The following is an 11,501-nucleotide window of genomic DNA, read 5'->3' as shown; positions in this document are numbered from 1 at the left end:
TTCCATCTAATCATCACACATATCTAAGGACAAAAGTTTATATCAGATCCTACAAGTAAAAACCAATACTATCTTTATCACTTCCTAAAAAGTTACAATCTCATTAAGTAGTTCTCTTTTTTTCTTTTTTCTCCTTTATTAATTTAATCTTGTTACATCTCAATGGTTATCCCATCCCTTGTATTCTCCCATTCTTCCCTCCCTCCCATTTTCCCCTTATTCCCCTCCCCTATGACTGTTCCTGAGGAGGATTACCTCCCCCTGTATATGTTCATAGGGTATCAAGTCTCTTCTTGGTAACCTACTGTCCTTCCTCTGAGTGCCACCAGGTCTCCCTTTCCAGGGGACACGGTCAACAGTGAGGCACCAGAGTATGTGAGAAAATAATATCCCACTCTCCACTCTACTGTGGAGAGTGTTCTGTCCATTGGCTAGATCTGGGTAGGGGTTTAAGGTTTACCGCTTGTATTGTCCTTGGCTGATGCCTTAGTTTGAGCGGGACCCCTGGGCTTAAATCTGCCTATCATAATGTTCTACTTGTAGGCTTCTAGGACCCTCTGGATCCTTCTACTTTGCCATTCTCCCATGCTTCTCTCATCTAGAGTCCCACTAGAATGTCCTCCCCTCTGTCTCAGCTTCCTGGTAAGTGAAGGCTTTCGTGGGACATGCCCCTTGGGCTAATATGCAGATATAAGTGAGTATATACCACTCTCAATGGAATTAAATTCATTTTTTTCAGAAGTTCATGAAAGGAAACCTCTTCAATTTATGGGAGAACTGGGTGTCACATATTAAAGAAAGCATGGAACAGTTCTTCCTGGTGGAGACTGGAAGGAGAGTGATTGATACAAATGCTAAGAGACTACTGGTTTAGAAAGGACTCAAAGAAATGACAGTGACATACAAAGTGAAAAAAAAATCACATCCGTTTTTATCTTTCCTAATCAGTCTCATATTTCTCTCATTAATTTGTTCCATTTCTTATTTTTAGATTTCTTCTGCTAAGAGCACTTTTATTTGACAAAAGTTATAACTAAAAAATGAAGACTCTTAAATATCCTTTTGAAATCAGTACTGTTAAAGGTAACTTCTGAATATCTAAAAGGGTGTTGCTGTTGTTCCCAAGTTCTGAGGCCATTGCACATGATGACAAGGACCAACCAGATGGTGTCTTTCTGTTCTAGGGATGTTATTCTTGTGATTTAGCTTTGCAACATAAACTCTAATTGGTAGGATGAATGCTTATCTTTGATGAGTAACATGGTTATTATGACTAGTTTCTAGATGAAACTTTCAAGGTCATTGTGTAGAGGAAGGATTGAGAGGATATTTAGCAGCATGCTTCCAATGATTTACTGCGTTTCTCAAATCTGACACACATCAACCATCTGGAGGGCAGGAGCAGACTCCCACCAACTCATTCCTGTTCGCTCTGCTTCTCCTCTGAATAATGAAAATCATAACCAAATGGATGGTGTTAGGTAATAAGATAGGGATCAGGGGTGAGCAAATCCAGTATGCAGCGCAGAGCGGCCTGCAAATAGCTAAGCAATGGTTGGAAATTTATAACTTCAGTCATATGCCATTAACTTTTTCCTTGCACATACTAGCAAGTAAAAGAAGGTAGAACCACTGAATCCAGGTGTTCAGAGTGACACAAAGATTGACCACAGCTCTCAGCTGCACATGACATCAACTCTCCTAGCAACATAGAAGCTATACAAAGCTAGGTTAGTAATTACCAGTAAAGATTCTGTGCATACATATTATGGCTGTTTCATCTTAACACACAATAATCATAGCCTTTATTTTTATCAATATTAAAATATTTTATCACAATTCATATAGTATTTTATTTCTATGAAAATACTTTGATGTATAATTCTATATCAGCATCCCACAAAATTATTGGTCTTTGTTGGCTAAGGTATAATTTGTTTCTTCTTCCATGTATTTTTCTAGTGTTAAATTTGTACTTGTGCATTTTATTTAACTACTTTGAACTCTATAATAAAGAATGACATCCTAAATTTGTAGCCAATTCACCTGCATTTTAAGGTTTACAAAAATAAGTTCTTCAGAGAAAAGATGAAACTAAAGAAGAAAAGTGTTGGAGATGGTAAATACTATTATTTGATTCTTTAGAAGACTACCAACAATTATTATAGCAGTGATCACCACTTATGCTAAGAAAAACGAGTTACATTACTATTATATCAAATAGGAAGGAGGAATGTTCTCTTACAAGGTACATGTACTTTCCTGGTAGAGTCATGGTCTTGCTTGAGAGAAGATTTTGCTTAGTTATAAATGTATATAAAAAACTATAGGAATAGGACATATACAAATTACTAAAAGATGAGATCCTGTGGGAATAGAGAAAGGATGGGGACATAAATTATTATAGACAAAGCTGAAGAGGAGACAGAAATATGAACAACAAATAGAATGGTTACAAGTATAGAAGAGGTAAAACTAAGTATGAATTAACTTAAATATTAGTAATATAATCACTATTGAAAGCAAACACTTTCTAAGCAGCAATTGTAAAGCTCAGACACTTTAACAGCATTTATAACTATTTATTAGAAATATCTTTTCTATATAGACATATTTGAATTAAAATAAAGGTGTTGGCCAACCACTGTCTTATTGGAGATAAGACCCACTCTATGCAGTGGAACTCAAGCCTGATATTGCTAGGCAGCGGAGAAGCTGAAAATAGATGACAGGGACCTAGGGGAAAACCAAACACTGTCATTGTGCGAAAGCAGTGTGACAACAAAATGACTCCTAGTGACATTATAGGTACTCATACACCACTGTCTTCCTTAGCCATCATCAGAAAAGTTCCCTTCTGCAGTAGACAGGAACAATAGGAGACCAACAACTGGACGATGTGCAGATACTGAGAGACCTTGAAAAGCTCAGTCTGAAATGAGATATTTCCCTAACCTTGAGGCCCAAGAACTTTGAGAACAATGAAGAAGAAAGATTGTAATAACCTATGGAAATGGAAGCCACCATAAGACAAGGCCTTCTAGACTCGATAGGGCGGACACACATAGGAGTTCACAAAGATTGTGGCAGCATGCATAGGGCTTGCATAGTTCTAAGCCATGTGGGGTCCCAATGCTGAGAGAGGCAGGAGGTACACATATCATCCCTAACTCAGAAGCTCTCTTGAATTGACAACTACTCACAAATGTAGAGGAATGTTAATTGAGAAAATGGCTGCTCTGGCAAGAGATCACATTCAAAGACCTTCTTGATCTATATAATCTGGCTGCCAAGAGATACATCAAAAGATATTCTGGGTCTGTGTTGTCTGGTTTGAATACAAACATGCCTTTAATCCAGGAGACAGAGACAAACAGATCTGAGTTCAAGGCCAGCCTGGCATAGAACAAGTATCAGGTAAAGAAAATCTTAGATCTAGGTTTGGTGGTACATGCCAAACAAAGATAAAGTTAGTTTGTGGAAGGAAGTACCCATGCTTGAAACTGATTGAGTGACAGAAAAGGTGATACAGAGATGGGTTGCAGAGAGCGAAATCGGGTGAAGGTGGAATGTGCTAGAAAATAAGAAGAAGCCAGAAGATCGTTGAGTTTGTTAGAGGCCAAGTAGAGCAATTCAAGGACAATAGAATAGCCAGTTTAAATATGTCACCTAGGAGAGGAGTTTGAGCCAGAACAGCTGAGTTGAACAAGGCAGCCCAGAGCTCAGAAAGTACAAGTCAGGGTAAGTTTATTAAGCAGTAAGTCAGAGGCTGAAAATGTTCTAGGGCTAGGTTAGATTATACAGAGGCTAGCAGCTTCCAGGACTAGGCGCAGGCCAGCAGAAGGAGCTGGTAAGCTTCCCAGACAATGATTGGGCCAGGAGAATAAAATTAACTTTTACACAGAAAGTGAAATAACCAGTTTTATCCAGCGGATTCTCACTGTGTATTCAAATCACTCTTAAAGGTTCCATTCTCAGCAGTAGATGGCCGGCACAAGATGAACTCAGTGGCATTTTTAATGTTTTTATGGGATTTCAGCTTGTGCTAATGTGTTTCTCATCATCCCTATGTGTTTTTTGTGCTTTTTATTTGGCTCTTTTTCTTGATTATTTACTTGTTTTGCCTTATTCCGGTGTATGTGTGTGTGTGTGTGTGTGTGTATGTGTGTGTGTGTGTGTGTGTGTGTGTGTGTGTGTGTGTGTGTGTGTGTTTTCTAATTCGGAGAGACAAAAAGAAAGGGTGTAAAGCACATAGATTTGGGTGTCTGGGGAGATGGGGAGGATCTGGGAGGAGTTGAGGGATGACAAACCATGATCAGAATCTATTGTAATAAAATAACTATTTTCAATAAAAATTATTTAAAAAATAAGAATAAACCTTCAATCATCTCAAAAATTAAAACAACAACAAAAATCTAGAGCTAAAGGGTTATGGAAGTAATAGCAGACTATCACTTATTAGTAACTGTACTTAAGTGTGTGAACTGTTACAACTAGTTTTAGAAACACTTTAGCAGGGCTACATATAAGGTAGATATTAACATGTGAACATTAAAACAGTCTGTGATACATAGATTTCTGCATTAAGTATCTTTGCAACAGATTCACTCTATATTTTTTCTTAAGAAATGCATCTAGATGCCTTTACTAGTAATGCTTGAAATGGTCCCAAATTGGATGCTGGTATCAACTGACCCAAAGCATAAAAACATGGAATAATAATGTAAATTATCAGAAGCTGAGAGAGTAGTTATTTTATTGGGAGGAAGGATTGAGAGCTGAATTTTAGTGTTTGACATCTGCTTCTACTACTTAGACAAGAGGCTCATTAAATAAATGAAATTGGTGAGAATTTGTTGAACTATTTTTCCATGAGTTGTACAACTTTTGTATACACTTCACCTATAAATATTCTTAGAGTTAATATTCACACATATTTACTCAAACATGATTAAGTACTTGAGAATAAAATATAGGTTAAAAACAAAGATTTCTCAAATATAATGCAAAGTGAAGTAATAATTCCAAAGAGGAAAATGATCACCTAGTGACACCATTATTGAAGAGTGAGAAGGTCAGTTGATAGTAGAGCAGGTAGGCAATGGAAGGCCTGGATTCAGGCCCCAGAATGGCTAAAAATAAAAAAAATAAAAACTATTATCAGGATAGAAGTCTCCTTGTTGAAATCAAGCAGGGAAAGTTATTTAAATGTGAAAGAAGTTACATTTTAAATCTATCTTTTATCTATGTATGCCTTGGACTTTTTCAAAGCTACTATATTTGGGGTTCTTTAATACTTATACTCTTTCCAACCCACCTACTCTAGATAGGAGAGAAAAGAGGTTATGGGAACAGGAGAATTAGACCTTTTTAGACTCCATTCCTTGGAGTGGATGCACTGACTTCATCAGCATGATTCCAGCAGATCATTAAACAGCAAACCTGCATTTCCGCAAAGGAGACTGGAACCCAGAGCAGCAGCCAGAACCTCAACACATTCTCTGGATGTTCTGTAGGAGCATCTCAAAGGGAAGTGGTGAACAGTCAAATAATTGTAAATGATGCTGAGACGAAAAAATCCAGCCTCTTGTTTGGGGCTCATATACATGCTCTAGGATTCCATAGGATGTTTATCAGGTGGCAAAGACCATGGCCCCACAAGAGGCTGTTCCTCTTCACAAGCATGTTTCCAGCGGAAAAACACCACACACCCTAAACAAGTCTCGTTCTCATCCCATACTTGGGATCAAAACAAAAACATATTTACATCCAAAATCTATCTATCTCTGTCTCTATATCTATCTATCTATATCTATCTATCTATCTATCTATCTATCTATCTATCTATCTATCTATCTATTTATCATCTATTGATTGTGTCTCTAGGTATAGTGTTAAAAAGTCTGAAGAACAAATTTATTATTTTGAAAAATTCTTGTAATAGAAAGTATGTCAGTAAGTATATGCGAAATAAAATGAAGAGAAAAAGCATATTACTCTGCCCACCATGGCCTCATCCTGAAAACATGACTCCAGTGCTGAGGCCATGAAGACAGGACATACATAGATATACATATTTAAATAAAAGCTGGGATCAGAGGGGCTGTCCTTGCTCTGATAGAAGGGCACCAAGCACTCAACAAGCAGGAAACAGCCTGATTACTATGAAGAGCACACAGAGGACTTAGCTGGTCTCTTATAGAGCAGCAGTCTCGTGTGGTAGTCATCCTTGAGGGGGAATCTGAGGTTGCTTTTCACATACAGCTGACAGAACCACATTAGGTAGAGGAATTCTTATCAATTTTGTAAACCTGGCCAGGGAAGGGAAGACTTTGCTGATTCCCGTGGGTCTGAGGCGTTGGTCCCTGACAATAACAAACATTCACACCCTAGACATTCACTCAGGACTTTATCTGCCTTCTATAGAAGATGATTTGAGAGGATAATATTTTAAAAATTGTAGCCAAGATGGCAGGACTTATATTGTTCTGTACTTATAACTATATCACAGTTAAAAGGATGGACTCTGTATATAAGCTGGAGGATAAAAAGTGAGGGCAACTCACAATTTTATATTAGATTGAAGTCTCTGGTAAAGTTTAGTTATTTTTATGATGCTGGAAGTCTTGCTTAAATTGTATGTATGTTTGTAATCTACCAGCAAATACAAGAAGAGAAATGAGTGGTCTGGAAAGGTTATAATTTGACTATTTTTTGTTCTGTTCTCTTTTGCTTGGCTTTGCTTTGGTTTTCCAGACAGGGTCTTACTATGTAGCTTTGGTTGTCCTGGAACTCACTATGTAGACCAGACTTGCCATGAAGTTAGCGATCTATATACCTCTGCGTTCGAAGTGCTGGGATTAAAGGAGTACACCACCACCACCTGGCTTAATGCTTTTGTTAGTAGTATTTGAATAGTATTTTAATATCCATCAATAATATACATTTTATTTCCTAGGTAAATTAAACTAAGTAATTTCTTTAACAATGGTTTTAGCAGGGAGGTAATGGACATGGGAGTTATTAATATATTTTATTGAATTCTTACAATATATTAATTCCTATATATTTTAGCAGTTTTCATTACAGAATAAAAAATTATAAGTGGCTCAAGATTATATAACTAATAAAAGTTTAACTGATCCAAAGCTTTATTAGCATTTTATTATAGCCTAGTTAGGATATAATGGATCACTTTTTAAAACATATGCTCAGTTATTCTCATAGAGAAAATAAATAGTGGGAATCATGATATAACTACAACATGATCTTAAGGTTAAGAAAGCCCTCGAGGGACAATACAGGCCGTAAAACTTTAAACCCCTACCCAGATCTAGCCAATGGTCAGCAAAGTCTCCACAGTAGAGTGGAGAGTGGGATATTACTTTCTCACATACTCTGGTGCCTCACCTTTGACCATGTCCCCTGGATGAGGAGGCCTGGGGCACTCAGAGGAAGGACAGTAGGTTACCAAGAAGAGACTTGATACCCTATGAACATATACAGGGGGAGGTAATGACCCTCAGGAACAGTCATAGGGGAGGGGAATAAGGGGAAAATGGGAGGGAGGGAAGAATGGGAGGATACAAGGGATGGGATAACCATTGAGATGTAACAAGAATAAATAAATAAAAAAGGAAAAAAATAACCACAGAGTAATCCCATCAGAACTGTGGGGTGTCATCTGTGTTCTCAAAGAAAGTCATGGAGTAAAGTTCAAAAGTTACCACTCAATTTGAGGTGCTGTAATCTTATAAAAAATTGATTATTTTTTCAAACTAAAAAAAAAAAAAAAAGAAAGCCTTGAGACCATCTATGTCTCTTTCCCTCTCTTTCTCTGCTTTAACTCTGTCTTTGATTCCAGTGCAGAGCTGGGTAACTGTTGCGGAGAGTGATTGTTCCATACTGAATAGTAACTTCCATTTCCATAGTGACACCATGTTTAGTAGAAACATGCCAACTGCTTACCAGCTTTCAGTCTTCTGCTCCTTGCCTTGGCTGCAGCAAGGAAGAAGAAAGAACTATGGCACTTCAGACTTGGAACTCCTGGACAAGTTTGAACCAGGTGTTGATGTTATAGAGAGTATTATACTACAACACAAGTCAAAATGCCACTTTCTAAGCATCACAGCATCTAAGCATCCCCCAGGGATATTTTAAAAGCCAGAACTGAGGCCATTTTTATATCATCATATCATGTTGTCCATCACAAATAGATCTAACTTTATTTAGCAAAAAAAGTATAAGTAAAAACTGGTAAGAATCAACCCCTGACCCTATTAGTGATACTCTAATATGTTTACATACAGAAGCCTAGTAGAGTTGTCCACTGAGAGTCTCCACCCAGAAGCACCACAAAACAGATGGGCAAAACATAGGGGGTTTGTGGAGAAATGCTGGGAAGGAGAAAAGGACCTGGAGATGACAGGAGCTTCACAACAAGACCAACAGAGCCAACTAACCAGGGCCCAGAGCAGCCGGCTGAGACTGAAGCACCAACCAAAGACCTTGCATGGCCTAGACCTATGCCAGCTACAAAGGTGAGCAGCACAGGCTTCATAATGGTCTTCAAGTAATGGGAGGGGGGCTGTCTCTGGTACGGACTCTCTTGCCAGCTTTTCAATTACTTCCCCCTGGTGAGACTGCCTTGCCAGACCACAGAGGAAGAGGACATTCTCAGTCCTGATGCGACTTGATGAGCTGTGATGGATGAAAAGGGGGGGCTCCTTGCATCGGAGGAATGAGGAGGGGGAGAGGGAGATGAAGGGAGGGTAGGCCTGGGAAGAGGAGACCAGGACATAAAGTAAATAAATATAAATAAATAAGTAAATAAAATATTTAAAAGAACTGATAAGAATAAGAAGGGAGTTAAGAAAGAGTGCAGGAGCTTCTAAAATTGGACGTTAGACAGAGGGTGCAAGAAATGAAAAAGCCTCGTGAAGTTGGGTTACAGGGGAGTCTCTTGTATGCTTTAATATATGATGATTTCCTGAATGCCAAGCCAGGCACAGGCACAATGAGTATAATGATGCTCTGGATTAAAAAATAGTGTATTGAATTTTCAAAATTATGCATAATGTCAGAAAGATGTGCGATTTGATGCAGAGGGAGTAAGTTATGGAGATATTGGTGTTGACAACAATGAAGAAATAAAAGGTACGTTACTCAGATAAAAATCTTTCAGCAATAGAGTGCTAGTGTACAGACGTGGGTAAAGGGCTTTCCTGTTGTGAAGCTGTGTTTACTATTCTGAAAGTGATACATTAAATGCAGTTGTAGCAATGAGCTACACTGTGAGATAATTGAAAAGCCCTCTTGTATTGACTCAGTAGATCTTCCTCAGATTTGGAGGGGTCATGTGAGTTACGTGTTGAAGCTGTGAAATCTCTTTTGGGAGAAATTAAAATAAGTCAATGCAGTGGTTGTCTCCACACAGAAGGAAAAAAAATCACTTCACCAAGAAGTGATGGGTTTAGTGTTTCCTTACAATAGATTTTGTTATTAAAGCCCCGGTCCTGGGCTCACTTAAAGGGAGACTGTTAGCCACTTCCTGTAGCTGTTATCTGTCCTTCACTGAGATACAGATTTCTATACTGCTAAAGTTTAGTTAGTTTGCTCTCTGTACTTTATATTTGAATGTGCATTGTTGCCATAGTGCTAAGACCACTGGTGACTACAAAGTAACTCGATTCAGATCCTTACTCTTAAAGCCATCCAATGTCTAAGCCTCATGATTTCTGGTCATAACTGAGGATCCTCCAAGGGCCAATAGAAATAGAATTATAAGGGATACGTTCTGCCCAGCGGCAGCTCCAAGCTTCAGATGACCATAGCCAGTTTTCTGTCTTATTTCAACTAAAATGTATCATCTATTTCTTCCATTGGAACAAACTCGTGTCTAGTAACAATAGCATTTTACTTGTGAGTGACTAACCAGACCTGGATTGATTCTGAGTTCCCCGTTACCACTCTCACAGGAAACTTCCAATTTAAAGTTTGTGGGGGAATTTTAATACTAATATATGTGAACATAGCACATTTAAGAAGCCACAGGCAATAAATCTATATATATTAAAATAAGAAATAATTTTGGATATATCCCTCAGATACCTTGATATAAAAATTTTTATTTCTAGAATGAAATAACAATTTTAAGTTTGGATATTAGGGAAATATTTTATTTCATAATCAAAACATAAAACACAGCTTATACCTCCATGTACCAAAAAGAAACAAAACAAAACATAACTTAAATAAACATAATCAGAGCTATTGATTATGTTAATTTAAAATGATCAATTATTGATGAAAAATGTTGTTTTGGGACATACACATGTTTGTTTAAATCATGCTTTGCCTGTAACTTTAAGGTTGTTTTTTTCTTCCTAGATACCTTCCAGAATCACATAAGAGAAATTAGTCCCAGCTGATCAGTGAACTATCAGCAGTAAGCCTCTAGGGATCTTCTCATCATGAAGAACGGCCTCACCCAAGGTCATATTCTTCTCAGAGTAACCTGCTTCTAAGACTGAATTGAAGATAGGCCATTTGAGCTTCCCATGGGCCACTCTGACAGGTAGTTTTAGCTTATGAGTTCCCTGCGGAGTTGCCTGGCATGCATCACAACAGACCTCTTCCTCTGATCAGCCGTTCTCTCCATCTCTTCCACAGCTGTGAGTACCAAGGGGATTCTTTAATCAACACTCTTGTCACTACATGTCATCTCGGAACCTGCCTCCCACGAAGTTCCAGGTGCCAGTGCTTTCATTGTTGTCATTTTAGTTTTGGTGCTTCCAGGTTTGTTTTTTTAAATGTGTATACAGAAAGAGAAACAATTTAGGAAAAAGATAGCCTTCAGAAAGTGGGAGAAAATGTTGCTAACTACAGATAAGACAGAGGATTAATATCTAGGATGTACAAATAACTAACAAATAAATACTCCAAATAAACAAAACACAATTACAAAATACACTAATGAAATGGATGCTTCTCAGAAGATGGAGTATAAATGTCCAATAAACTCATTAAAAACAGTCAATGTCTTTAGCATCAAAGCTATGCAAATCAAATCTACATTGAGATTATGTTTGTCTGAATGGTTATCAAGAAAAAATAGCAGCAGATACTAGCCAGAAATTGGGGAGTAAGGTCAGCCCTTATATACTGCTGCTATTAAAATGGCTTCAGAACCTAAAATAGAACTACTATTGGATTTAGCTGTACCAATTTTTCATATACACACAAAGGACTCTAAGTCAGTATACCATAATCCATGTTTATTGCAGCACTACTCCAGGTATCAAGTTTATGAAATTAGCTTAGGTTTGCATAAAGGGACGAATAAAGAACACATGGCGTATATGCCCAATGAAGTTTCATTGAGACATAAAGGAGAATGAATTATGATTTTTTTACTACAAAAGTGATGCAAGAAGCAATCATCATATTGAGAGAAATAAGTCAGACTCAGATAAAACTGTTATATGTATGAAAGTATAAGT

At 37.6% G+C, this 11,501-nt stretch overlaps 1 long non-coding RNA gene across 1 annotated transcript; it reads left to right on the top strand.

The window, feature by feature from the left end:
* The first annotated feature begins 7,954 nt into the window (after positions 1 to 7,954).
* Positions 7,955 to 10,951, top strand: LOC311600355. Its single transcript, XR_014780217.1, has 4 exons — positions 7,955 to 8,065; positions 8,310 to 8,540; positions 10,390 to 10,576; positions 10,672 to 10,951. It is a non-coding gene; the product is annotated as an uncharacterized lncRNA (long non-coding RNA).
* Positions 10,952 to 11,501: the final 550 nt, after the last annotated feature.

Source organism: Acomys minous (assembly GCF_964271855.1).
Source record: "Acomys minous genome assembly, chromosome: 6".
NCBI classification, from domain to species: domain Eukaryota; kingdom Metazoa; phylum Chordata; class Mammalia; order Rodentia; family Muridae; genus Acomys; species Acomys minous.
The sequence above is the reverse complement of the archived record's forward strand: the minus strand, read 5'-3'. Positions and strand labels throughout refer to the sequence as shown.